This window comes from Pseudophryne corroboree, chromosome 4 (genome assembly GCF_028390025.1).
Source record: "Pseudophryne corroboree isolate aPseCor3 chromosome 4, aPseCor3.hap2, whole genome shotgun sequence".
Taxonomy (NCBI): domain Eukaryota; kingdom Metazoa; phylum Chordata; class Amphibia; order Anura; family Myobatrachidae; genus Pseudophryne; species Pseudophryne corroboree.
This window is the reverse complement of record NC_086447.1, coordinates 19,615,697-19,639,135: the sequence shown is the minus strand read 5'-3', so window position 1 is coordinate 19,639,135 and position 23,439 is coordinate 19,615,697. Positions and strand designations below refer to the sequence as shown.

The 23,439-nt window shown below is 36.5% G+C and overlaps 8 non-coding genes across 8 annotated transcripts; 6 read left to right on the top strand and 2 right to left on the bottom strand.

The window, feature by feature from the left end:
- The first annotated feature begins 1,140 nt into the window (after positions 1 to 1,140).
- On the top strand, positions 1,141 to 1,214 carry TRNAN-GUU (transfer RNA asparagine (anticodon GUU)). The gene has a single exon. It is a non-coding gene; the product is annotated as a tRNA-Asn (tRNA).
- A 2,260-nt stretch (positions 1,215 to 3,474) lies between these two features.
- On the top strand, positions 3,475 to 3,548 carry TRNAN-GUU (transfer RNA asparagine (anticodon GUU)). Its single transcript has one exon. It is a non-coding gene; the product is annotated as a tRNA-Asn (tRNA).
- Positions 3,549 to 6,717: 3,169 nt separating this feature from the next.
- Positions 6,718 to 6,789, bottom strand: TRNAM-CAU (transfer RNA methionine (anticodon CAU)). The gene has a single exon. It is a non-coding gene; the product is annotated as a tRNA-Met (tRNA).
- A 1,353-nt stretch (positions 6,790 to 8,142) lies between these two features.
- On the top strand, positions 8,143 to 8,216 carry TRNAN-GUU (transfer RNA asparagine (anticodon GUU)). Its single transcript has one exon. It is a non-coding gene; the product is annotated as a tRNA-Asn (tRNA).
- Positions 8,217 to 11,642: 3,426 nt separating this feature from the next.
- Positions 11,643 to 11,716, top strand: TRNAN-GUU (transfer RNA asparagine (anticodon GUU)). Its single transcript has one exon. It is a non-coding gene; the product is annotated as a tRNA-Asn (tRNA).
- Positions 11,717 to 13,976: 2,260 nt separating this feature from the next.
- On the top strand, positions 13,977 to 14,050 carry TRNAN-GUU (transfer RNA asparagine (anticodon GUU)). The gene has a single exon. It is a non-coding gene; the product is annotated as a tRNA-Asn (tRNA).
- Positions 14,051 to 17,218: 3,168 nt separating this feature from the next.
- On the bottom strand, positions 17,219 to 17,290 carry TRNAM-CAU (transfer RNA methionine (anticodon CAU)). The gene has a single exon. It is a non-coding gene; the product is annotated as a tRNA-Met (tRNA).
- Positions 17,291 to 18,643: 1,353 nt separating this feature from the next.
- On the top strand, positions 18,644 to 18,717 carry TRNAN-GUU (transfer RNA asparagine (anticodon GUU)). Its single transcript has one exon. It is a non-coding gene; the product is annotated as a tRNA-Asn (tRNA).
- Positions 18,718 to 23,439: the final 4,722 nt, after the last annotated feature.

The following is a 23,439-nucleotide window of genomic DNA, read 5'->3' as shown; positions in this document are numbered from 1 at the left end:
ATTCGGCTGTTAACCGAAAGGCTGGTGGTTCGATATCAGCCGGGGACGTAATTGACCTTGTGATCAAATTTTGCTGATCTTTAAGTAGACAAGTCAAAATTTCAAACCACCTCTTATAGTGTAGGGTACCTGGCCTTCTCTGATGCAATCAGAGTCAGATTTGATTAAGTCATTTTATAAAAAACAGGAAGCACAATTTAGCATGGGGTTGCAGAGAAAAAAAATTATGCAGGCAGAGAAATCCAATTGAGTGATTAATCAGCTCTCCATTTTATGGCTTTATTTTTATGCTAACACATTTGCTCTCTGAAAAGTGTGCACAAAGCCAAGTCTCTGATTAACACCTTTGTAGGAATGTTTTTTCACCTATTACTGATTAAAACTTGCTTCATTGGAAAGGCAGCAAGATGCATCCTCATTACAATGTCCACTGAAATAATACAGGTTGACACCAGGAAACATAAACCTCACTGCATCCTTGCTGCTTTCTCAAGTGGGAATCTGTTTAATGTGAAAACCAGGTGATATCTAATCAGCACACAGGTAAGAAGTTAAGAAAATCTTTCTTTAAGGGTGAAGATGTTTCTCACAAAATCGTTGCCCCAATGCATCATTGAAATTCAAGATGGAAAGATGATTTTGAAATATCAATTGTACATTTTGCATTGCTCTTCTGGTGACAATGTAGCTTGTTTTTGTCAATTACCAGTTCAGTAATAGGGTAAAGAAAATTAAGTGGATTTCTGAAAGAAAACAATGCTGTCAATATACTATTAAAACAAATTAAAATGTTAAAAGTTATTGTACTTTAAGTAAAAATAAAAGAGTCAAAATATCAATTCCAGTTTTGGAAGAATTTAATTAACAAAAAAATAAGTGCACATAGCAGAGGATGGTTCGATCCACCGACCTCTGGGTTATGGGCCCAGCAAGCTTCCGCTGCGCCACTCTGCTGCTCATGTAAGTGTCAGAGATCCTGAAGTACTCACTCATCATGTGAAAGTACCAATGTGTTTCTTCGTTGGTCAATGGAAGAAAAATCTTGCAAAACTCTCCAGATTATTGCCTTTTTAACCTTTTTCTAGGAAACTTTCTAGATGAATGCTTTTTAGCCTTTGTCAATACATGCTTTTGCGAGCTGTCTCTGTGGCGCAATCAGTGAGCGCATTCGGCTGTTAACCGAAAGGTTGGTGGTTCAATCCCACCCGGGGACGTAATTGACCTTGTGATCAAATTTTGGTGATCTTTAAGTAGACAAGTCAAAATTTCAAACCACCTCTTATAGTGTAGGGTACCTGGCCTTCTCTGATGCAATCAGAGTCAGATTTGATTAAGTCATTTTATAAAAAACAGGAAGCACAATTTAGCATGGGGTTGCAGAGAAAAAAAATTATGCAGGCAGAGAAATCCAATTGAGTGATTAATCAGCTCTCCATTTTATGGCTTTATTTTTATGCTAACACATTTGCTCTCTGAAAAGTGTCCACAAAGCCAAGTCTCTGATTAACACCTTTGTAGGAATGTTTTTTCACCTATTACTGATTAAAACTTGCTTCATTGGAAAGGCAGCAAGATGCATCCTCATTACAATGTCCACTGAAATAATACAGGTTGACACCAGGAAACATAAACCTCACTGCATCCTTGCTGCTTTCTCAATTGGGAATCTGTTTAATGTGAAAACCAGGTGATATCTAATCAGCACACAGGTAAGAAGTTAAGAAAATCTTTCTTTAAGGGTGAAGATGTTTCTCACAAAATCGTTGCCCCAATGCATCATAGAAATTCAAGATGGAAAGATGATTTTGAAATATCAATTGTACATTTTGCATTGCTCTTCTGGTGACAATGTAGCTTGTTTTTGCCAATTACCATTTCAGTAATAGGGTAAAGAAAATTAAGTGGATTTCTGAAAGAAAACAATGCTGTCAATATACTATTAAAACAAATTAAAATGTTAAAAGTTATTGTACTTTAAGTAAAAATAAAAGAGTCAAAATATCAATTCCAGTTTTGGAAGAATTTAATTAACAAAAAAATAAGTGCACATAGCAGAGGATGGTTTCGATCCACCGACCTCTGGGTTATGGGCTCAGCACGCTTCCGCTGCGCCACTCTGCTGCTCATGTAAGTGTCAGAGATCCTGAAGTACTTACTCATCATGTGAAAGTACCAATGTGTTTCTTCGTTGGTCAATGGAAGAAAAATCTTGCAAAACTCTCCAGATTATTGCCTTTTTAAACTTTTTCTAGGAAACTTTCTAGATGAATGCTTTTTAGCCTTTGTTAGTACATGATTTTGCAAGTTGTATCATTGGTGCAATCGGTTAGCGCATTCGGCTGTTAACCGAAAGGCTGGTGGTTCGATATCACCCGGGGACGTAATTGGCCTTGTGATCAAATTTTGCTGATCTTTAAGTAGACAAGTCAAAATTTCAAACCACCTCTTATAGTGTAGGGTACCTGGCCTTCTCTGATGCAATCAGAGTCAGATTTGATTAAGTCATTTTATAAAAAACAGGAAGCACAATTTAGCATGGGGTTGCAGAGAAAAAAAATTATGCAGGCAGAGAAATCCAATTGAGTGATTAATCAGCTCTCCATTTTATGGCTTTATTTTTATGCTAACACATTTGCTCTCTGAAAAGTGTCCACAAAGCCAAGTCTCTGATTAACACCTTTGTAGGAATGTTTTTTCACCTATTACTGATTAAAACTTGCTTCATTGGAAAGGCAGCAAGATGCATCCTCATTACAATGTCCACTGAAATAATACAGGTTGACACCTGGAAACATAAACCTCACTGCATACTTGCTGCTTTCTCAAGTGGGAATCTGTTTAATGTGAAAACCAGGTGATATCTAATCAGCACACAGGTAAGAAGTTAAGAAAATCTTTCTTTAAGGGTGAAGATGTTTCTCACAAAATCGTTGCCCCAATGCATCATTGAAATTCAAGATGGAAAGATGATTTTGAAATATCAATTGTACATTTTGCATTGCTCTTCTGGTGACAATGTAGCTTGTTTTTGTCAATTACCATTTCAGTAATAGGGTAAAGAAAATTAAGTGGATTTCTGAAAGAAAACAATGCTGTCAATATACTATTAAAACAAATTAAAATGTTAAAAGTTATTGTACTTTAAGTAAAAATAAAAGAGTCAAAATATCAATTCCAGTTTTGGAAGAATTTAATTAACAAAAAAATAAGTGCACATAGCAGAGGATGGTTTCGATCCACTGACCTCTGGGTTATGGGCCTAGCACGCTTCCGCTGCGCCACTCTGCTGCTCATGTAAGTGTCAGAGATCCTGAAGTACTCACTCATCATGTGAAAGTACCAATGTGTTTCTTCGTTGGTCAATGGAAGAAAAATCTTGCAAAACTCTCCAGATTATTGCCTTTTTAACCTTTTTCTAGGAAACTTTCTAGATGAATGCTTTTTAGCCTTTGTCAGTACATGCTTTTGCAAGCTGTCTCTGTGGCGCAATCGGTTAGCGCATTCGGCTGTTAACCGAAAGGTTGGTGGTTCAATCCCACCCGGGGACGTAATTGACCTTGTTATCAAGTTTTGGTGATCTTTAAGTAGACAAGTCAAAATTTCAAACCACCTCTTATAGTGTAGGGTACCTGGCCTTCTCTGATGCAATCAGAGTCAGATTTGATTAAGTCATTTTATAAAAAACAGGAAGCACAATTTAGCATGGGGTTGCAGAGAAAAAAATTATGCAGGCAGAGAAATCCAATTGAGTGATTAATCAGCTCTCCATTTTATGGCTTTATTTTTATGCTAACACATTTGCTCTCTGAAAAGTGTCCACAAAGCCAAGTCTCTGATTAACACCTTTGTAGGAATGTTTTTTCACCTATTACTGATTAAAACTTGCTTCATTGGAAAGGCAGCAAGATGCATCCTCATTACAATGTCAACTGAAATAATACAGGTTGACACCAGGAAACATAAACCTCACTGCATCCTTGCTGCTTTCTCAAGTGGGAATCTGTTTAATGTGAAAACCAGGTGATATCTAATCAGCACACAGTTAAGAAGTTAAGAAAATCTTTCTTTAAGGGTGAAGATGTTTCTCACAAAATCGTTGCCCCAATGCATCATTGAAATTCAAGATGGAAAGATGATTTTGAAATATCAATTGTACATTTTGCATTGCTCTTCTGGTGACAATGTAGCTTGTTTTTGTCAATTACCATTTCAGTAATAGGGTAAAGAAAATTAAGTGGATTTCTGAAAGAAAACAATGCTGTCAATATACTATTAAAACAAATTAAAATGTTAAAAGTTATTGTACTTTAAGTAAAAATAAAAGAGTCAAAATATCAATTCCAGTTTTGGAAGAATTTAATTAACAAAAAAATAAGTGCACATAGCAGAGGATGGTTTCGATCCACCGACCTCAGGGTTATGGGCTCAGCACGCTTCCGCTGCGCCACTCTGCTGCTCATGTAAGTGTCACAGATCCTGAAGTACTTACTCATCATGTGAAAGTACCAATGTGTTTCTTCGTTGGTCAATGGAAGAAAAATCTTGCAAAACTCTCCAGATTATTGCCTTTTTAAACTTTTTCTAGGAAACTTTCTAGATGAATGCTTTTTAGCCTTTGTTATTACATGATTTTGCAAGTTGTATCTGTGGTGCAATCGGTTAGCGCATTCGGCTGTTAACCGAAAGGCTGGTGGTTCGATATCACCCGGGGACGTAATTGACCTTGTGATCAAATTTTGCTGATCTTTAAGTAGACAAGTCAAAATTTCAAACCACCTCTTATAGTGTAGGGTACCTGGCCTTCTCTGATGCAATCAGAGTCAGATTTGATTAAGTCATTTTATAAAAAAACAGGAAGCACAATTTAGCATGGGGTTGCAGAGAAAAAAAATTATGCAGGCAGAGAAATCCAATTGAGTGATTAATCAGCTCTCCATTTTATGGCTTTATTTTTATGCTAACACATTTGCTCTCTGAAAAGTGTCCACAAAGCCAAGTCTCTGATTAACACCTTTGTAGGAATGTTTTTTCACCTATTACTGATTAAAACTTGCTTCATTGGAAAGGCAGCAAGATGCATCCTCATTACAATGTCCACTGAAATAATACAGGTTGACACCAGGAAACATAAACCTCACTGCATACTTGCTGCTTTCTCAAGTGGGAATCTGTTTAATGTGAAAACCAGGTGATATCTAATCAGCACACAGGTAAGAAGTTAAGAAAATCTTTCTTTAAGGGTGAAGATGTTTCTCACAAAATCGTTGCCCCAATGCATCATTGAAATTCAAGATGGAAAGATGATTTTGAAATATCAATTGTACATTTTGCATTGCTCTTCTGGTGACAATGTAGCTTGTTTTTGTCAATTACCATTTCAGTAATAGGGTAAAGAAAATTAAGTGGATTTCTGAAAGAAAACAATGCTGTCAATATACTATTAAAACAAATTAAAATGTTAAAAGTTATTGTACTTTAAGTAAAAATAAAAGAGTCAAAATATCAATTCCAGTTTTGGAAGAATTTAATTAACAAAAAAATAAGAGCACATAGCAGAGAATGGTTTCGATCCACTGACCTCTGGGTTATGGGCCTAGCACGCTTCCGCTGCGCCACTCTGCTGCTCATGTAAGTGTCAGAGATCCTGAAGTACTCACTCATCATGTGAAAGTACCAATGTGTTTCTTCGTTGGTCAATGGAAGAAAAATCTTGCAAAACTCTCCAGATTATTGCCTTTTTAACCTTTTTCTAGGAAACTTTCTAGATGAATGCTTTTTAGCCTTTGCCAGTACATGCTTTTGCAAGCTGTCTCTGTGGCGCAACCAGTTAGCGCATTCGGCTGTTAACCGAAAGGTTGGTGGTTCAATCCCACCCGGGGACATAATTGACCTTGTGATCAAATTTTGGTGATCTTTAAGTAGACAAGTCAAAATTTCAAACCACCTCTTATAGTGTAGGGTACCTGGCCTTCTCTGATGCAATCAGAGTCAGATTTGATTAAGTCATTTTATAAAAAACAGGAAGCACAATTTAGCATGGGGTTGCAGAGAAAAAAAATTATGCAGGCAGAGAAATCCAATTGAGTGATTAATCAGCTCTCCATTTTATGGCTTTATTTTTATGCTAACACATTTGCTCTCTGAAAAGTGTCCACAAAGCCAAGTCTCTGATTAACACCTTTGTAGGAATGGTTTTTCACCTATTACTGATTAAAACTTGCTTCATTGGAAAGGCAGCAAGATGCATCCTCATTACAAAGTCCACTGAAATAATACAGGTTGACACCAGGAAACATAAACCTCACTGCATCCTTGCTGCTTTCTCAAGTGGGAATCTGTTTAATGTGAAAACCAGGTGATATCTAATCAGCACACAGGTAAGAAGTTAAGAAAATCTTTCTTTAAGGGTGAAGATGTTTCTCACAAAATCGTTGCCCCAATGCATCATTGAAATTCAAGATGGAAAGATGATTTTGAAATATCAATTGTACATTTTGCATTGCTCTTCTGGTGACAATGTAGCTTGTTTTTGTCAATTACCATTTCAGTAATAGGGTAAAGAAAATTAAGTGGATTTCTGAAAGAAAACAATGCTGTCAATATACTATTAAAACAAATTAAAATGTTAAAAGTTATTGTACTTTAAGTAAAAATAAAAGAGTCAAAATATCAATTCCAGTTTTGGAAGAATTTAATTAACAAAAAAATAAGTGCACATAGCAGAGGATGGTTTCGATCCACCGACCTCTGGGTTATGGGCCCAGCACGCTTCCGCTGCGCCACTCTGCTGCTCATGTAAGTGTCAGAGATCCTGAAGAACTCACTCATCATGTGAAAGTACCAATGTGTTTCTTCGTTGGTCAATGGAAGAAAAATCTTGCAAAACTCTCCAGATTATTGCCTTTTTAACCTTTTTCTAGGAAACTTTCTAGATGAATGCTTTTTAGCCTTTGTCAGTACATGCTTTTGCAAGCTGTCTCTGTGGCGAAATCAGTTAGCGCATTTGGCTGTTAACCGAAAGGTTGGTGGTTCAATCCCACCCGGGGACGTAATTGACCTTGTGATCAAATTTTGGTGATCTTTAAGTAGACAAGTCAAAATTTCAAGCCACCTCTTATAGTGTAGGGTACCTGGCCTTCTCTGATGCAATCAGAGTCAGATTTGATTAAGTCATTTTATAAAAAACAGGAAGCACAATTTAGCATGGGGTTGCAGAGAAAAAAAATTATGCAGGCAGAGAAATCCAATTGAGTGATTAATCAGCTCTCCATTTTATGGCTTTATTTTTATGCTAACACATTTGCTCTCTGAAAAGTGTCCACAAAGCCAAGTCTCTGATTAACACCTTTGTAGGAATGGTTTTTCACCTATTACTGATTAAAACTTGCTTCATTGGAAAGGCAGCAAGATGCATCCTCATTACAATGTCCACTGAAATAATACAGGTTGACACCAGGAAACATAAACCTCACTGCATCCTTGCTGCTTTCTCAAGTGGGAATCTGTTTAATGTGAAAACCAGGTGATATCTAATCAGCACACAGGTAAGAAGTTAAGAAAATCTTTCTTTAAGGGTGAAGATGTTTCTCACAAAATCGTTGCCCCAATGCATCATTGAAATTCAAGCTGGAAAGATGATTTTGAAATATCAATTGTACATTTTGCATTGCTCTTCTGGTGACAATGTAGCTTGTTTTTGTCAATTACCATTTCAGTAATAGGGTAAAGAAAATTAAGTGGATTTCTTAAAGAAAACAATGCTGTCAATATACTATTAAAACAAATTAAAATGTTAAAAGTTATTGTACTTTAAGTAAAAATAAAAGAGTCAAAATATCAATTCCAGTTTTGGAAGAATTTAATTAACAAAAAAATAAGTGCACATAGCAGAGGATGGTTTCGATCCACCGACCTCACGGTTATGGGCCCAGCACGCTTCCGCTGCGCAACTCTGCTGCTCATGTCAGTGTCAGAGATCCTGAAGTACTCACTCATCATGTGAAAGTACCAATGTGTTTCTTCGTTGGTCAATGGAAGAAAAATCTTGCAAAACTCTCCAGATTATTGCCTTTTTAACCTTTTTCTAGGAAACTTTCTAGATGAATTCTTTTTAGCCTTTGTCAGCACATGCTTTTGCAAGCTGTCTCTGTGGCGCAATCGGTTAGCGCATTCGGCTGTTAACCGAAAGGTTGGTGGTTCAATCCCACCCAGGGACGTAATTGACCTTGTGATCAAATTTTGGTGATCTTTAAGTAGACAAGTCAAAATTTCAAACCACCTCTTATGGTGTAGGGTACCTGGCCTTCTCTGATGCAATCAGAGTCATATTTGATTAAGTCATTTTATAAAAAACAGGAAGCACAATTTAGCATGGGGTTGCAGAGAAAAAAAATTATGCAGGCAGAGAAATCCAATTGAGTGATTAATCAGCTCTCCATTTTATGGCTTTATTTTTATGCTAACACATTTGCTCTCTGAAAAGTGTCCACAAAGCCAAGTCTCTGATTAACACCTTTGTAGGAATGGTTTTTTACCTATTACTGATTAAAACTTGCTTCATTGGAAAGGCAGCAAGATGCATGCTCATTACAATGTCCACTGAAATAATACAGGTTGACACCAGGAAACATAAACCTCACTGCATCCTTGCTGCTTTCTCAAGTGGGAATCTATTTAATGTGAAAACCAGGTGATATCTAATCAGCACACAGGTAAGAAGTTAAGAAAATCTTTCTTTAAGGGTGAAGATGTTTCTCACAAAATCGTTGCCCCAATGCATCATTGAAATTCAAGCTGGAAAGATGATTTTGAAATATCAATTGTACATTTTGCATTGCTCTTCTGGTGACAATGTAGCTTGTTTTTGTCAATTACCATTTCAGTAATAGGGTAAAGAAAATTAAGTGGATTTCTGAAAGAAAACAATGCTGTCAATATACTATTAAAACAAATTAAAATGTTAAAAGTTATTGTACTTTAAGTAAAAATAAAAGAGTCAAAATATCAATTCCAGTTTTGGAAGAATTTAATTAACAAAAAAATAAGTGCACATAGCAGAGGATGGTTTCGATCCACCGACCTCTGGGTTATGGGCTCAGCACGCTTCCGCTGCGCCACTCTGCTGCTCATGTAAGTGTCAGAGATCCTGAAGTACTTACTCATCATGTGAAAGTACCAATGTGTTTCTTCGTTGGTCAATGGAAGAAAAATCTTGCAAAACTCTCCAGATTATTGCCTTTTTAAACTTTTTCTAGGAAACTTTCTAGATGAATGCTTTTTAGCCTTTGTTAGTACATGATTTTGCAAGTTGTATCTGTGGTGCAATCGGTTAGCGCATTCGGCTGTTAACCGAAAGGCTGGTGGTTCGATATCACCCGGGGACGTAATTGACCTTGTGATCAAATTTTGCTGATCTTTAAGTAGACAAGTCAAAATTTCAAACCACCTCTTATAGTGTAGGGTACCTGGCCTTCTCTGATGCAATCAGAGTCAGATTTGATTAAGTCATTTTATAAAAAACAGGAAGAACAATTTAGCATGGGGTTGCAGAGAAAAAAAATTATGCAGGCAGAGAAATCCAATTGAGTGATTAATCAGCTCTCCATTTTATGGCTTTATTTTTATGCTAACACATTTGCTCTCTGAAAAGTGTCCACAAAGCCAAGTCTCTGATTAACACCTTTGTAGGAATGTTTTTTCACCTATTACTGATTAAAACTTGCTTCATTGGAAAGGCAGCAAGATGCATCCTCATTACAATGTCCACTGAAATAATACAGGTTGACACCAGGAAACATAAACCTCACTGCATACTTGCTGCTTTCTCAAGTGGGAATCTGTTTAATGTGAAAACCAGGTGATATCTAATCAGCACACAGGTAAGAAGTTAAGAAAATCTTTCTTTAAGGGTGAAGATGTTTCTCACAAAATCGTTGCCCCAATGCATCATTGAAATTCAAGATGGAAAGATGATTTTGAAATATCAATTGTACATTTTGCATTGCTCTTCTGGTGACAATGTAGCTTGTTTTTGTCAATTACCATTTCAGTAATAGGGTAAAGAAAATTAAGTGGATTTCTGAAAGAAAACAATGCTGTCAATATACTATTCAAACAAATTAAAATGTTAAAAGTTATTGTACTTTAAGTAAAAATAAAAGAGTCAAAATATCAATTCCAGTTTTGGAAGAATTTAATTAACAAAAAAATAAGTGCACATAGCAGAGGATGGTTTCGATCCACCGACCTCAGGGTTATGGGCTCAGCACGCTTCCGCTGAGCCACTCTGCTGCTCATGTAAGTGTCAGAGATCCTGAAGTACTTACTCATCATGTGAAAGTACCAATGTGTTTCTTCGTTGGTCAATGGAAGAAAAATCTTGCAAAACTCTCCAGATTATTGCCTTTTTAAACTTTTTCTAGGAAACTTTCTAGATGAATGCTTTTTAGCCTTTGTTAGTACATGATTTTGCAAGTTGTATCTGTGGTGCAATCGGTTAGCGCATTCGGCTGTTAACCGAAAGGCTGGTGGTTCGATATCACCCGGGGACGTAATTGACCTTGTGATCAAATTTTGCTGATCTTTAAGTAGACAAGTCAAAATTTCAAACCACCTCTTATAGTGTAGGGTACCTGGCCTTCTCTGATGCAATCAGAGTCAGATTTGATTAAGTCATTTTATAAAAAACAGGAAGCACAATTTAGCATGGGGTTGCAGAGAAAAAAAATTATGCAGGCAGAGAAATCCAATTGAGTGATTAATCAGCTCTCCATTTTATGGCTTTATTTTTATGCTAACACATTTGCTCTCTGAAAAGTGTCCACAAAGGCAAGTCTCTGATTAACACCTTTGTAGGAATGGTTTTTCACCTATTACTGATTAAAACTTGCTTCATTGGAAAGGCAGCAAGATGCATCCTCATTACAATGTCCACTGAAATAATACAGGTTGACACCAGGAAACATAAACCTCACTGCATCCTTGCTGCTTTCTCAAGTGGGAATCTGTTTAATGTGAAAACCAGGTGATATCTAATCAGCACACAGGTAAGAAGTTAAGAAAATCTTTCTTTAAGGGTGAAGATGTTTCTCACAAAATCGTTGCCCCAATGCATCATTGAAATTCAAGATGGAAAGATGATTTTGAAATATCAATTGTACATTTTGCATTGCTCTTCTGGTGACAATGTAGCTTGTTTTTGTCAATTACCAGTTCAGTAATAGGGTAAAGAAAATTAAGTGGATTTCTGAAAGAAAACAATGCTGTCAATATACTATTAAAACAAATTAAAATGTTAAAAGTTATTGTACTTTAAGTAAAAATAAAAGAGTCAAAATATCAATTCCAGTTTTGGAAGAATTTAATTAACAAAAAAATAAGTGCACGTAGCAGAGGATGGTTCGATCCACCGACCTCTGGGTTATGGGCCCAGCAAGCTTCCGCTGCGCCACTCTGCTGCTCATGTAAGTGTCAGAGATCCTGAAGTACTCACTCATCATGTGAAAGTACCAATGTGTTTCTTCGTTGGTCAATGGAAGAAAAATCTTGCAAAACTCTCCAGATTATTGCCTTTTTAACCTTTTTCTAGGAAACTTTCTAGATGAATGCTTTTTAGCCTTTGTCAATACATGCTTTTGCGAGCTGTCTCTGTGGCGCAATCAGTGAGCGCATTCGGCTGTTAACCGAAAGGTTGGTGGTTCAATCCCACCCGGGGACGTAATTGACCTTGTGATCAAATTTTGGTGATCTTTAAGTAGACAAGTCAAAATTTCAAACCACCTCTTATAGTGTAGGGTACCTGGCCTTCTCTGATGCAATCAGAGTCAGATTTGATTAAGTCATTTTATAAAAAACAGGAAGCACAATTTAGCATGGGGTTGCAGAGAAAAAAAATTATGCAGGCAGAGAAATCCAATTGAGTGATTAATCAGCTCTCCATTTTATGGCTTTATTTTTATGCTAACACATTTGCTCTCTGAAAAGTGTCCACAAAGCCAAGTCTCTGATTAACACCTTTGTAGGAATGTTTTTTCACCTATTACTGATTAAAACTTGCTTCATTGGAAAGGCAGCAAGATGCATCCTCATTACAATGTCCACTGAAATAATACAGGTTGACACCAGGAAACATAAACCTCACTGCATCCTTGCTGCTTTCTCAATTGGGAATCTGTTTAATGTGAAAACCAGGTGATATCTAATCAGCACACAGGTAAGAAGTTAAGAAAATCTTTCTTTAAGGGTGAAGATGTTTCTCACAAAATCGTTGCCCCAATGCATCATAGAAATTCAAGATGGAAAGATGATTTTGAAATATCAATTGTACATTTTGCATTGCTCTTCTGGTGACAATGTAGCTTGTTTTTGCCAATTACCATTTCAGTAATAGGGTAAAGAAAATTAAGTGGATTTCTGAAAGAAAACAATGCTGTCAATATACTATTAAAACAAATTAAAATGTTAAAAGTTATTGTACTTTAAGTAAAAATAAAAGAGTCAAAATATCAATTCCAGTTTTGGAAGAATTTAATTAACAAAAAAATAAGTGCACATAGCAGAGGATGGTTTCGATCCACCGACCTCTGGGTTATGGGCTCAGCACGCTTCCGCTGCGCCACTCTGCTGCTCATGTAAGTGTCAGAGATCCTGAAGTACTTACTCATCATGTGAAAGTACCAATGTGTTTCTTCGTTGGTCAATGGAAGAAAAATCTTGCAAAACTCTCCAGATTATTGCCTTTTTAAACTTTTTCTAGGAAACTTTCTAGATGAATGCTTTTTAGCCTTTGTTAGTACATGATTTTGCAAGTTGTATCATTGGTGCAATCGGTTAGCGCATTCGGCTGTTAACCGAAAGGCTGGTGGTTCGATATCACCCGGGGACGTAATTGGCCTTGTGATCAAATTTTGCTGATCTTTAAGTAGACAAGTCAAAATTTCAAACCACCTCTTATAGTGTAGGGTACCTGGCCTTCTCTGATGCAATCAGAGTCAGATTTGATTAAGTCATTTTATAAAAAACAGGAAGCACAATTTAGCATGGGGTTGCAGAGAAAAAAAATTATGCAGGCAGAGAAATCCAATTGAGTGATTAATCAGCTCTCCATTTTATGGCTTTATTTTTATGCTAACACATTTGCTCTCTGAAAAGTGTCCACAAAGCCAAGTCTCTGATTAACACCTTTGTAGGAATGTTTTTTCACCTATTACTGATTAAAACTTGCTTCATTGGAAAGGCAGCAAGATGCATCCTCATTACAATGTCCACTGAAATAATACAGGTTGACACCTGGAAACATAAACCTCACTGCATACTTGCTGCTTTCTCAAGTGGGAATCTGTTTAATGTGAAAACCAGGTGATATCTAATCAGCACACAGGTAAGAAGTTAAGAAAATCTTTCTTTAAGGGTGAAGATGTTTCTCACAAAATCGTTGCCCCAATGCATCATTGAAATTCAAGATGGAAAGATGATTTTGAAATATCAATTGTACATTTTGCATTGCTCTTCTGGTGACAATGTAGCTTGTTTTTGTCAATTACCATTTCAGTAATAGGGTAAAGAAAATTAAGTGGATTTCTGAAAGAAAACAATGCTGTCAATATACTATTAAAACAAATTAAAATGTTAAAAGTTATTGTACTTTAAGTAAAAATAAAAGAGTCAAAATATCAATTCCAGTTTTGGAAGAATTTAATTAACAAAAAAATAAGTGCACATAGCAGAGGATGGTTTCGATCCACTGACCTCTGGGTTATGGGCCTAGCACGCTTCCGCTGCGCCACTCTGCTGCTCATGTAAGTGTCAGAGATCCTGAAGTACTCACTCATCATGTGAAAGTACCAATGTGTTTCTTCGTTGGTCAATGGAAGAAAAATCTTGCAAAACTCTCCAGATTATTGCCTTTTTAACCTTTTTCTAGGAAACTTTCTAGATGAATGCTTTTTAGCCTTTGTCAGTACATGCTTTTACAAGCTGTCTCTGTGGCGCAATCGGTTAGCGCATTCGGCTGTTAACCGAAAGGTTGGTGGTTCAATCCCACCCGGGGACGTAATTGACCTTGTTATCAAGTTTTGGTGATCTTTAAGTAGACAAGTCAAAATTTCAAACCACCTCTTATAGTGTAGGGTACCTGGCCTTCTCTGATGCAATCAGAGTCAGATTTGATTAAGTCATTTTATAAAAAACAGGAAGCACAATTTAGCATGGGGTTGCAGAGAAAAAAATTATGCAGGCAGAGAAATCCAATTGAGTGATTAATCAGCTCTCCATTTTATGGCTTTATTTTTATGCTAACACATTTGCTCTCTGAAAAGTGTCCACAAAGCCAAGTCTCTGATTAACACCTTTGTAGGAATGTTTTTTCACCTATTACTGATTAAAACTTGCTTCATTGGAAAGGCAGCAAGATGCATCCTCATTACAATGTCAACTGAAATAATACAGGTTGACACCAGGAAACATAAACCTCACTGCATCCTTGCTGCTTTCTCAAGTGGGAATCTGTTTAATGTGAAAACCAGGTGATATCTAATCAGCACACAGTTAAGAAGTTAAGAAAATCTTTCTTTAAGGGTGAAGATGTTTCTCACAAAATCGTTGCCCCAATGCATCATTGAAATTCAAGATGGAAAGATGATTTTGAAATATCAATTGTACATTTTGCATTGCTCTTCTGGTGACAATGTAGCTTGTTTTTGTCAATTACCATTTCAGTAATAGGGTAAAGAAAATTAAGTGGATTTCTGAAAGAAAACAATGCTGTCAATATACTATTAAAACAAATTAAAATGTTAAAAGTTATTGTACTTTAAGTAAAAATAAAAGAGTCAAAATATCAATTCCAGTTTTGGAAGAATTTAATTAACAAAAAAATAAGTGCACATAGCAGAGGATGGTTTCGATCCACCGACCTCAGGGTTATGGGCTCAGCACGCTTCCGCTGCGCCACTCTGCTGCTCATGTAAGTGTCACAGATCCTGAAGTACTTACTCATCATGTGAAAGTACCAATGTGTTTCTTCGTTGGTCAATGGAAGAAAAATCTTGCAAAACTCTCCAGATTATTGCCTTTTTAAACTTTTTCTAGGAAACTTTCTAGATGAATGCTTTTTAGCCTTTGTTATTACATGATTTTGCAAGTTGTATCTGTGGTGCAATCGGTTAGCGCATTCGGCTGTTAACCGAAAGGCTGGTGGTTCGATATCACCCGGGGACGTAATTGACCTTGTGATCAAATTTTGCTGATCTTTAAGTAGACAAGTCAAAATTTCAAACCACCTCTTATAGTGTAGGGTACCTGGCCTTCTCTGATGCAATCAGAGTCAGATTTGATTAAGTCATTTTATAAAAAACAGGAAGCACAATTTAGCATGGGGTTGCAGAGAAAAAAAATTATGCAGGCAGAGAAATCCAATTGAGTGATTAATCAGCTCTCCATTTTATGGCTTTATTTTTATGCTAACACATTTGCTCTCTGAAAAGTGTCCACAAAGCCAAGTCTCTGATTAACACCTTTGTAGGAATGTTTTTTCACCTATTACTGATTAAAACTTGCTTCATTGGAAAGGCAGCAAGATGCATCCTCATTACAATGTCCACTGAAATAATACAGGTTGACACCAGGAAACATAAACCTCACTGCATACTTGCTGCTTTCTCAAGTGGGAATCTGTTTAATGTGAAAACCAGGTGATATCTAATCAGCACACAGGTAAGAAGTTAAGAAAATCTTTCTTTAAGGGTGAAGATGTTTCTCACAAAATCGTTGCCCCAATGCATCATTGAAATTCAAGATGGAAAGATGATTTTGAAATATCAATTGTACATTTTGCATTGCTCTTCTGGTGACAATGTAGCTTGTTTTTGTCAATTACCATTTCAGTAATAGGGTAAAGAAAATTAAGTGGATTTCTGAAAGAAAACAATGCTGTCAATATACTATTAAAACAAATTAAAATGTTAAAAGTTATTGTACTTTAAGTAAAAATAAAAGAGTCAAAATATCAATTCCAGTTTTGGAAGAATTTAATTAACAAAAAAATAAGAGCACATAGCAGAGAATGGTTTCGATCCACTGACCTCTGGGTTATGGGCCTAGCACGCTTCCGCTGCGCCACTCTGCTGCTCATGTAAGTGTCAGAGATCCTGAAGTACTCACTCATCATGTGAAAGTACCAATGTGTTTCTTCGTTGGTCAATGGAAGAAAAATCTTGCAAAACTCTCCAGATTATTGCCTTTTTAACCTTTTTCTAGGAAACTTTCTAGATGAATGCTTTTTAGCCTTTGCCAGTACATGCTTTTGCAAGCTGTCTCTGTGGCGCAACCAGTTAGCGCATTCGGCTGTTAACCGAAAGGTTGGTGGTTCAATCCCACCCGGGGACATAATTGACCTTGTGATCAAATTTTGGTGATCTTTAAGTAGACAAGTCAAAATTTCAAACCACCTCTTATAGTGTAGGGTACCTGGCCTTCTCTGATGCAATCAGAGTCAGATTTGATTAAGTCATTTTATAAAAAACAGGAAGCACAATTTAGCATGGGGTTGCAGAGAAAAAAAATTATGCAGGCAGAGAAATCCAATTGAGTGATTAATCAGCTCTCCATTTTATGGCTTTATTTTTATGCTAACACATTTGCTCTCTGAAAAGTGTCCACAAAGCCAAGTCTCTGATTAACACCTTTGTAGGAATGGTTTTTCACCTATTACTGATTAAAACTTGCTTCATTGGAAAGGCAGCAAGATGCATCCTCATTACAAAGTCCACTGAAATAATACAGGTTGACACCAGGAAACATAAACCTCACTGCATCCTTGCTGCTTTCTCAAGTGGGAATCTGTTTAATGTGAAAACCAGGTGATATCTAATCAGCACACAGGTAAGAAGTTAAGAAAATCTTTCTTTAAGGGTGAAGATGTTTCTCACAAAATCGTTGCCCCAATGCATCATTGAAATTCAAGATGGAAAGATGATTTTGAAATATCAATTGTACATTTTGCATTGCTCTTCTGGTGACAATGTAGCTTGTTTTTGTCAATTACCATTTCAGTAATAGGGTAAAGAAAATTAAGTGGATTTCTGAAAGAAAACAATGCTGTCAATATACTATTAAAACAAATTAAAATGTTAAAAGTTATTGTACTTTAAGTAAAAATAAAAGAGTCAAAATATCAATTCCAGTTTTGGAAGAATTTAATTAACAAAAAAATAAGTGCACATAGCAGAGGATGGTTTCGATCCACCGACCTCTGGGTTATGGGCCCAGCACGCTTCCGCTGCGCCACTCTGCTGCTCATGTAAGTGTCAGAGATCCTGAAGAACTCACTCATCATGTGAAAGTACCAATGTGTTTCTTCGTTGGTCAATGGAAGAAAAATCTTGCAAAACTCTCCAGATTATTGCCTTTTTAACCTTTTTCTAGGAAACTTTCTAGATGAATGCTTTTTAGCCTTTGTCAGTACATGCTTTTGCAAGCTGTCTCTGTGGCGAAATCAGTTAGCGCATTTGGCTGTTAACCGAAAGGTTGGTGGTTCAATCCCACCCGGGGACGTAATTGACCTTGTGATCAAATTTTGGTGATCTTTAAGTAGACAAGTCAAAATTTCAAGCCACCTCTTATAGTGTAGGGTACCTGGCCTTCTCTGATGCAATCAGAGTCAGATTTGATTAAGTCATTTTATAAAAAACAGGAAGCACAATTTAGCATGGGGTTGCAGAGAAAAAAAATTATGCAGGCAGAGAAATCCAATTGAGTGATTAATCAGCTCTCCATTTTATGGCTTTATTTTTATGCTAACACATTTGCTCTCTGAAAAGTGTCCACAAAGCCAAGTCTCTGATTAACACCTTTGTAGGAATGGTTTTTCACCTATTACTGATTAAAACTTGCTTCATTGGAAAGGCAGCAAGATGCATCCTCATTACAATGTCCACTGAAATAATACAGGTTGACACCAGGAAACATAAACCTCACTGCATCCTTGCTGCTTTCTCAAGTGGGAATCTGTTTAATGTGAAAACCAGGTGATATCTAATCAGCACACAGGTAAGAAGTTAAGAAAATCTTTCTTTAAGGGTGAAGATGTTTCTCACAAAATCGTTGCCCCAATGCATCATTGAAATTCAAGCTGGAAAGATGATTTTGAAATATCAATTGTACATTTTGCATTGCTCTTCTGGTGACAATGTAGCTTGTTTTTGTCAATTACCATTTCAGTAATAGGGTAAAGAAAATTAAGTGGATTTCTTAAAGAAAACAATGCTGTCAATATACTATTAAAACAAATTAAAATGTTAAAAGTTATTGTACTTTAAGTAAAAATAAAAGAGTCAAAATATCAATTCCAGTTTTGGAAGAATTTAATTAACAAAAAAATAAGTGCACATAGCAGAGGATGGTTTCGATCCACCGACCTCACGGTTATGGGCCCAGCACGCTTCCGCTGCGCAACTCTGCTGCTCATGTCAGTGTCAGAGATCCTGAAGTACTCACTCATCATGTGAAAGTACCAATGTGTTTCTTCGTTGGTCAATGGAAGAAAAATCTTGCAAAACTCTCCAGATTATTGCCTTTTTAACCTTTTTCTAGGAAACTTTCTAGATGAATTCTTTTTAGCCTTTGTCAGCACATGCTTTTGCAAGCTGTCTCTGTGGCGCAATCGGTTAGCGCATTCGGCTGTTAACCGAAAGGTTGGTGGTTCAATCCCACCCAGGGACGTAATTGACCTTGTGATCAAATTTTGGTGATCTTTAAGTAGACAAGTCAAAATTTCAAACCACCTCTTATGGTGTAGGGTACCTGGCCTTCTCTGATGCAATCAGAGTCATATTTGATTAAGTCATTTTATAAAAAACAGGAAGCACAATTTAGCATGGGGTTGCAGAGAAAAAAAATTATGCAGGCAGAGAAATCCAATTGAGTGATTAATCAGCTCTCCATTTTATGGCTTTATTTTTATGCTAACACATTTGCTCTCTGAAAAGTGTCCACAAAGCCAAGTCTCTGATTAACACCTTTGTAGGAATGGTTTTTTACCTATTACTGATTAAAACTTGCTTCATTGGAAAGGCAGCAAGATGCATGCTCATTACAATGTCCACTGAAATAATACAGGTTGACACCAGGAAACATAAACCTCACTGCATCCTTGCTGCTTTCTCAAGTGGGAATCTATTTAATGTGAAAACCAGGTGATATCTAATCAGCACACAGGTAAGAAGTTAAGAAAATCTTTCTTTAAGGGTGAAGATGTTTCTCACAAAATCGTTGCCCCAATGCATCATTGAAATTCAAGCTGGAAAGATGATTTTGAAATATCAATTGTACATTTTGCATTGCTCTTCTGGTGACAATGTAGCTTGTTTTTGTCAATTACCATTTCAGTAATAGGGTAAAGAAAATTAAGTGGATTTCTGAAAGAAAACAATGCTGTCAATATACTATTAAAACAAATTAAAATGTTAAAAGTTATTGTACTTTAAGTAAAAATAAAAGAGTCAAAATATCAATTCCAGTTTTGGAAGAATTTAATTAACAAAAAAATAAGTGCACATAGCAGAGGATGGTTTCGATCCACCGACCTCTGGGTTATGGGCTCAGCACGCTTCCGCTGCGCCACTCTGCTGCTCATGTAAGTGTCAGAGATCCTGAAGTACTTACTCATCATGTGAAAGTACCAATGTGTTTCTTCGTTGGTCAATGGAAGAAAAATCTTGCAAAACTCTCCAGATTATTGCCTTTTTAAACTTTTTCTAGGAAACTTTCTAGATGAATGCTTTTTAGCCTTTGTTAGTACATGATTTTGCAAGTTGTATCTGTGGTGCAATCGGTTAGCGCATTCGGCTGTTAACCGAAAGGCTGGTGGTTCGATATCACCCGGGGACGTAATTGACCTTGTGATCAAATTTTGCTGATCTTTAAGTAGACAAGTCAAAATTTCAAACCACCTCTTATAGTGTAGGGTACCTGGCCTTCTCTGATGCAATCAGAGTCAGATTTGATTAAGTCATTTTATAAAAAACAGGAAGAACAATTTAGCATGGGGTTGCAGAGAAAAAAAATTATGCAGGCAGAGAAATCCAATTGAGTGATTAATCAGCTCTCCATTTTATGGCTTTATTTTTATGCTAACACATTTGCTCTCTGAAAAGTGTCCACAAAGCCAAGTCTCTGATTAACACCTTTGTAGGAATGGTTTTTCACCTATTACTGATTAAAACTTGCTTCATTGGAAAGGCAGCAAGATGCATCCTCATTACAATGTCCACTGAAATAATACAGGTTGACACCAGGAAACATAAACCTCACTGCATCCTTGCTGCTTTCTCAAGTGGGAATCTGTTTAATGTGAAAACCAGGTGATATCTAATCAGCACACAGGTAAGAAGTTAAGAAAATCTTTCTTTAAGGGTGAAGATGTTTCTCACAAAATCGTTGCCCCAATGCATCATTGAAATTCAAGCTGGAAAGATGATTTTGAAATATCAATTGTACATTTTGCATTGCTCTTCTGGTGACAATGTAGCTTGTTTTTGTCAATTACCATTTCAGTAATAGGGTAAAGAAAATTAAGTGGATTTCTGAAAGAAAACAATGCTGTCAATATACTATTAAAACAAATTAAAATGTTAAAAGTTATTGTACTTTAAGTAAAAATAAAAGAGTCAAAATATCAATTCCAGTTTTGGAAGAATTTAATTAACAAAAAAATAAGTGCACATAGCAGAGGATGGTTTCGATCCACCGACCTCTGGGTTATGGGCTCAGCACGCTTCCGCTGCGCCACTCTGCTGCTCATGTAAGTGTCAGAGATCCTGAAGTACTTACTCATCATGTGAAAGTACCAATGTGTTTCTTCGTTGGTCAATGGAAGAAAAATCTTGCAAAACTCTCCAGATTATTGCCTTTTTAAACTTTTTCTAGGAAACTTTCTAGATGAATGCTTTTTAGCCTTTGTTAGTACATGATTTTGCAAGTTGTATCTGTGGTGCAATCGGTTAGCGCATTCGGCTGTTAACCGAAAGGCTGGTGGTTCGATATCACCCGGGGACGTAATTGACCTTGTGATCAAATTTTGCTGATCTTTAAGTAGACAAGTCAAAATTTCAAACCACCTCTTATAGTGTAGGGTACCTGGCCTTCTCTGATGCAATCAGAGTCAGATTTGATTAAGTCATTTTATAAAAAACAGGAAGAACAATTTAGCATGGGGTTGCAGAGAAAAAAAATTATGCAGGCAGAGAAATCCAATTGAGTGATTAATCAGCTCTCCATTTTATGGCTTTATTTTTATGCTAACACATTTGCTCTCTGAAAAGTGTCCACAAAGCCAAGTCTCTGATTAACACCTTTGTAGGAATGTTTTTTCACCTATTACTGATTAAAACTTGCTTCATTGGAAAGGCAGCAAGATGCATCCTCATTACAATGTCCACTGAAATAATACAGGTTGACACCAGGAAACATAAACCTCACTGCATACTTGCTGCTTTCTCAAGTGGGAATCTGTTTAATGTGAAAACCAGGTGATATCTAATCAGCACACAGGTAAGAAGTTAAGAAAATCTTTCTTTAAGGGTGAAGATGTTTCTCACAAAATCGTTGCCCCAATGCATCATTGAAATTCAAGATGGAAAGATGATTTTGAAATATCAATTGTACATTTTGCATTGCTCTTCTGGTGACAATGTAGCTTGTTTTTGTCAATTACCATTTCAGTAATAGGGTAAAGAAAATTAAGTGGATTTCTGAAAGAAAACAATGCTGTCAATATACTATTAAAACAAATTAAAATGTTAAAAGTTATTGTACTTTAAGTAAAAATAAAAGAGTCAAAATATCAATTCCAGTTTTGGAAGAATTTAATTAACAAAAAAATAAGTGCACATAGCAGAGGATGGTTTCGATCCACCGACCTCAGGGTTATGGGCTCAGCACGCTTCCGCTGAGCCACTCTGCTGCTCATGTAAGTGTCAGAGATCCTGAAGTACTTACTCATCATGTGAAAGTACCAATGTGTTTCTTCGTTGGTCAATGGAAGAAAAATCTTGCAAAACTCTCCAGATTATTGCCTTTTTAAACTTTTTCTAGGAAACTTTCTAGATGAATGCTTTTTAGCCTTTGTTAGTACATGATTTTGCAAGTTGTATCTGTGGTGCAATCGGTTAGCGCATTCGGCTGTTAACCGAAAGGCTGGTGGTTCGATATCACCCGGGGACGTAATTGACCTTGTGATCAAATTTTGCTGATCTTTAAGTAGACAAGTCAAAATTTCAAACCACCTCTTATAGTGTAGGGTACCTGGCCTTCTCTGATGCAATCAGAGTCAGATTTGATTAAGTCATTTTATAAAAAACAGGAAGCACAATTTAGCATGGGGTTGCAGAGAAAAAAAATTATGCAGGCAGAGAAATCCAATTGAGTGATTAATCAGCTCTCCATTTTATGGCTTTATTTTTATGCTAACACATTTGCTCTCTGAAAAGTGTCCACAAAGCCAAGTCTCTGATTAACACCTTTGTAGGAATGTTTTTTCACCTATTACTGATTAAAACTTGCTTCATTGAAATGGCAGCAAGATGCATCCTCATTACAATGTCCACTGAAATAATACAGGTTGACACCAGGAAACATAAACCTCACTGCATACTTGCTGCTTTCTCAAGTGGGAATCTGTTTAATGTGAAAACCAGGTGATATCTAATCAGCACACAGGTAAGAAGTTAAGAAAATCTTTCTTTAAGGGTGAAGATGTTTCTCACAAAATCGTTGCCCCAATGCATCATTGAAATTCAAGATGGAAAGATGATTTTGAAATATCAATTGTACATTTTGCATTGCTCTTCTGGTGACAATGTAGCTTGTTTTTGTCAATTACCATTTCAGTAATAGGGTAAAGAAAATTAAGTGGATTTCTGAAAGAATACAATGCTGTCAATATACTATTAAAACAAATTAAAATGTTAAAAGTTATTGTACTTTAAGTAAAAATAAAAGAGTCAAAATATCAATTCCAGTTTTGGAAGAATTTAATTAACAAAAAAATAAGAGCACATAGCAGAGGATGGTTTCGATCCACTGACCTCTGGGTTATGGACCTAGCACGCTTCCGCTGCGCCACTCTGCTGCTCATGTAAGTGTCAGAGATCCTGAAGTACTCACTCATCATGTGAAAGTACCAATGTGTTTCTTCGTTGGTCAATGGAAGAAAAATCTTGCAAAACTCTCCAGATTATTGCCTTTTTAACCTTTTTCTAGGAAACTTTCTAGATGAATGCTTTTTAGCCTTTGCCAGTACATGCTTTTGCAAGCTGTCTCTGTGGCGCAACCAGTTAGCGCATTCGGCTGTTAACCGAAAGGTTGGTGGTTCAATCCCACCCGGGGACATAATTGACCTTGTGATCAAATTTTGGTGATCTTTAAGTAGACAAGTCAAAATTT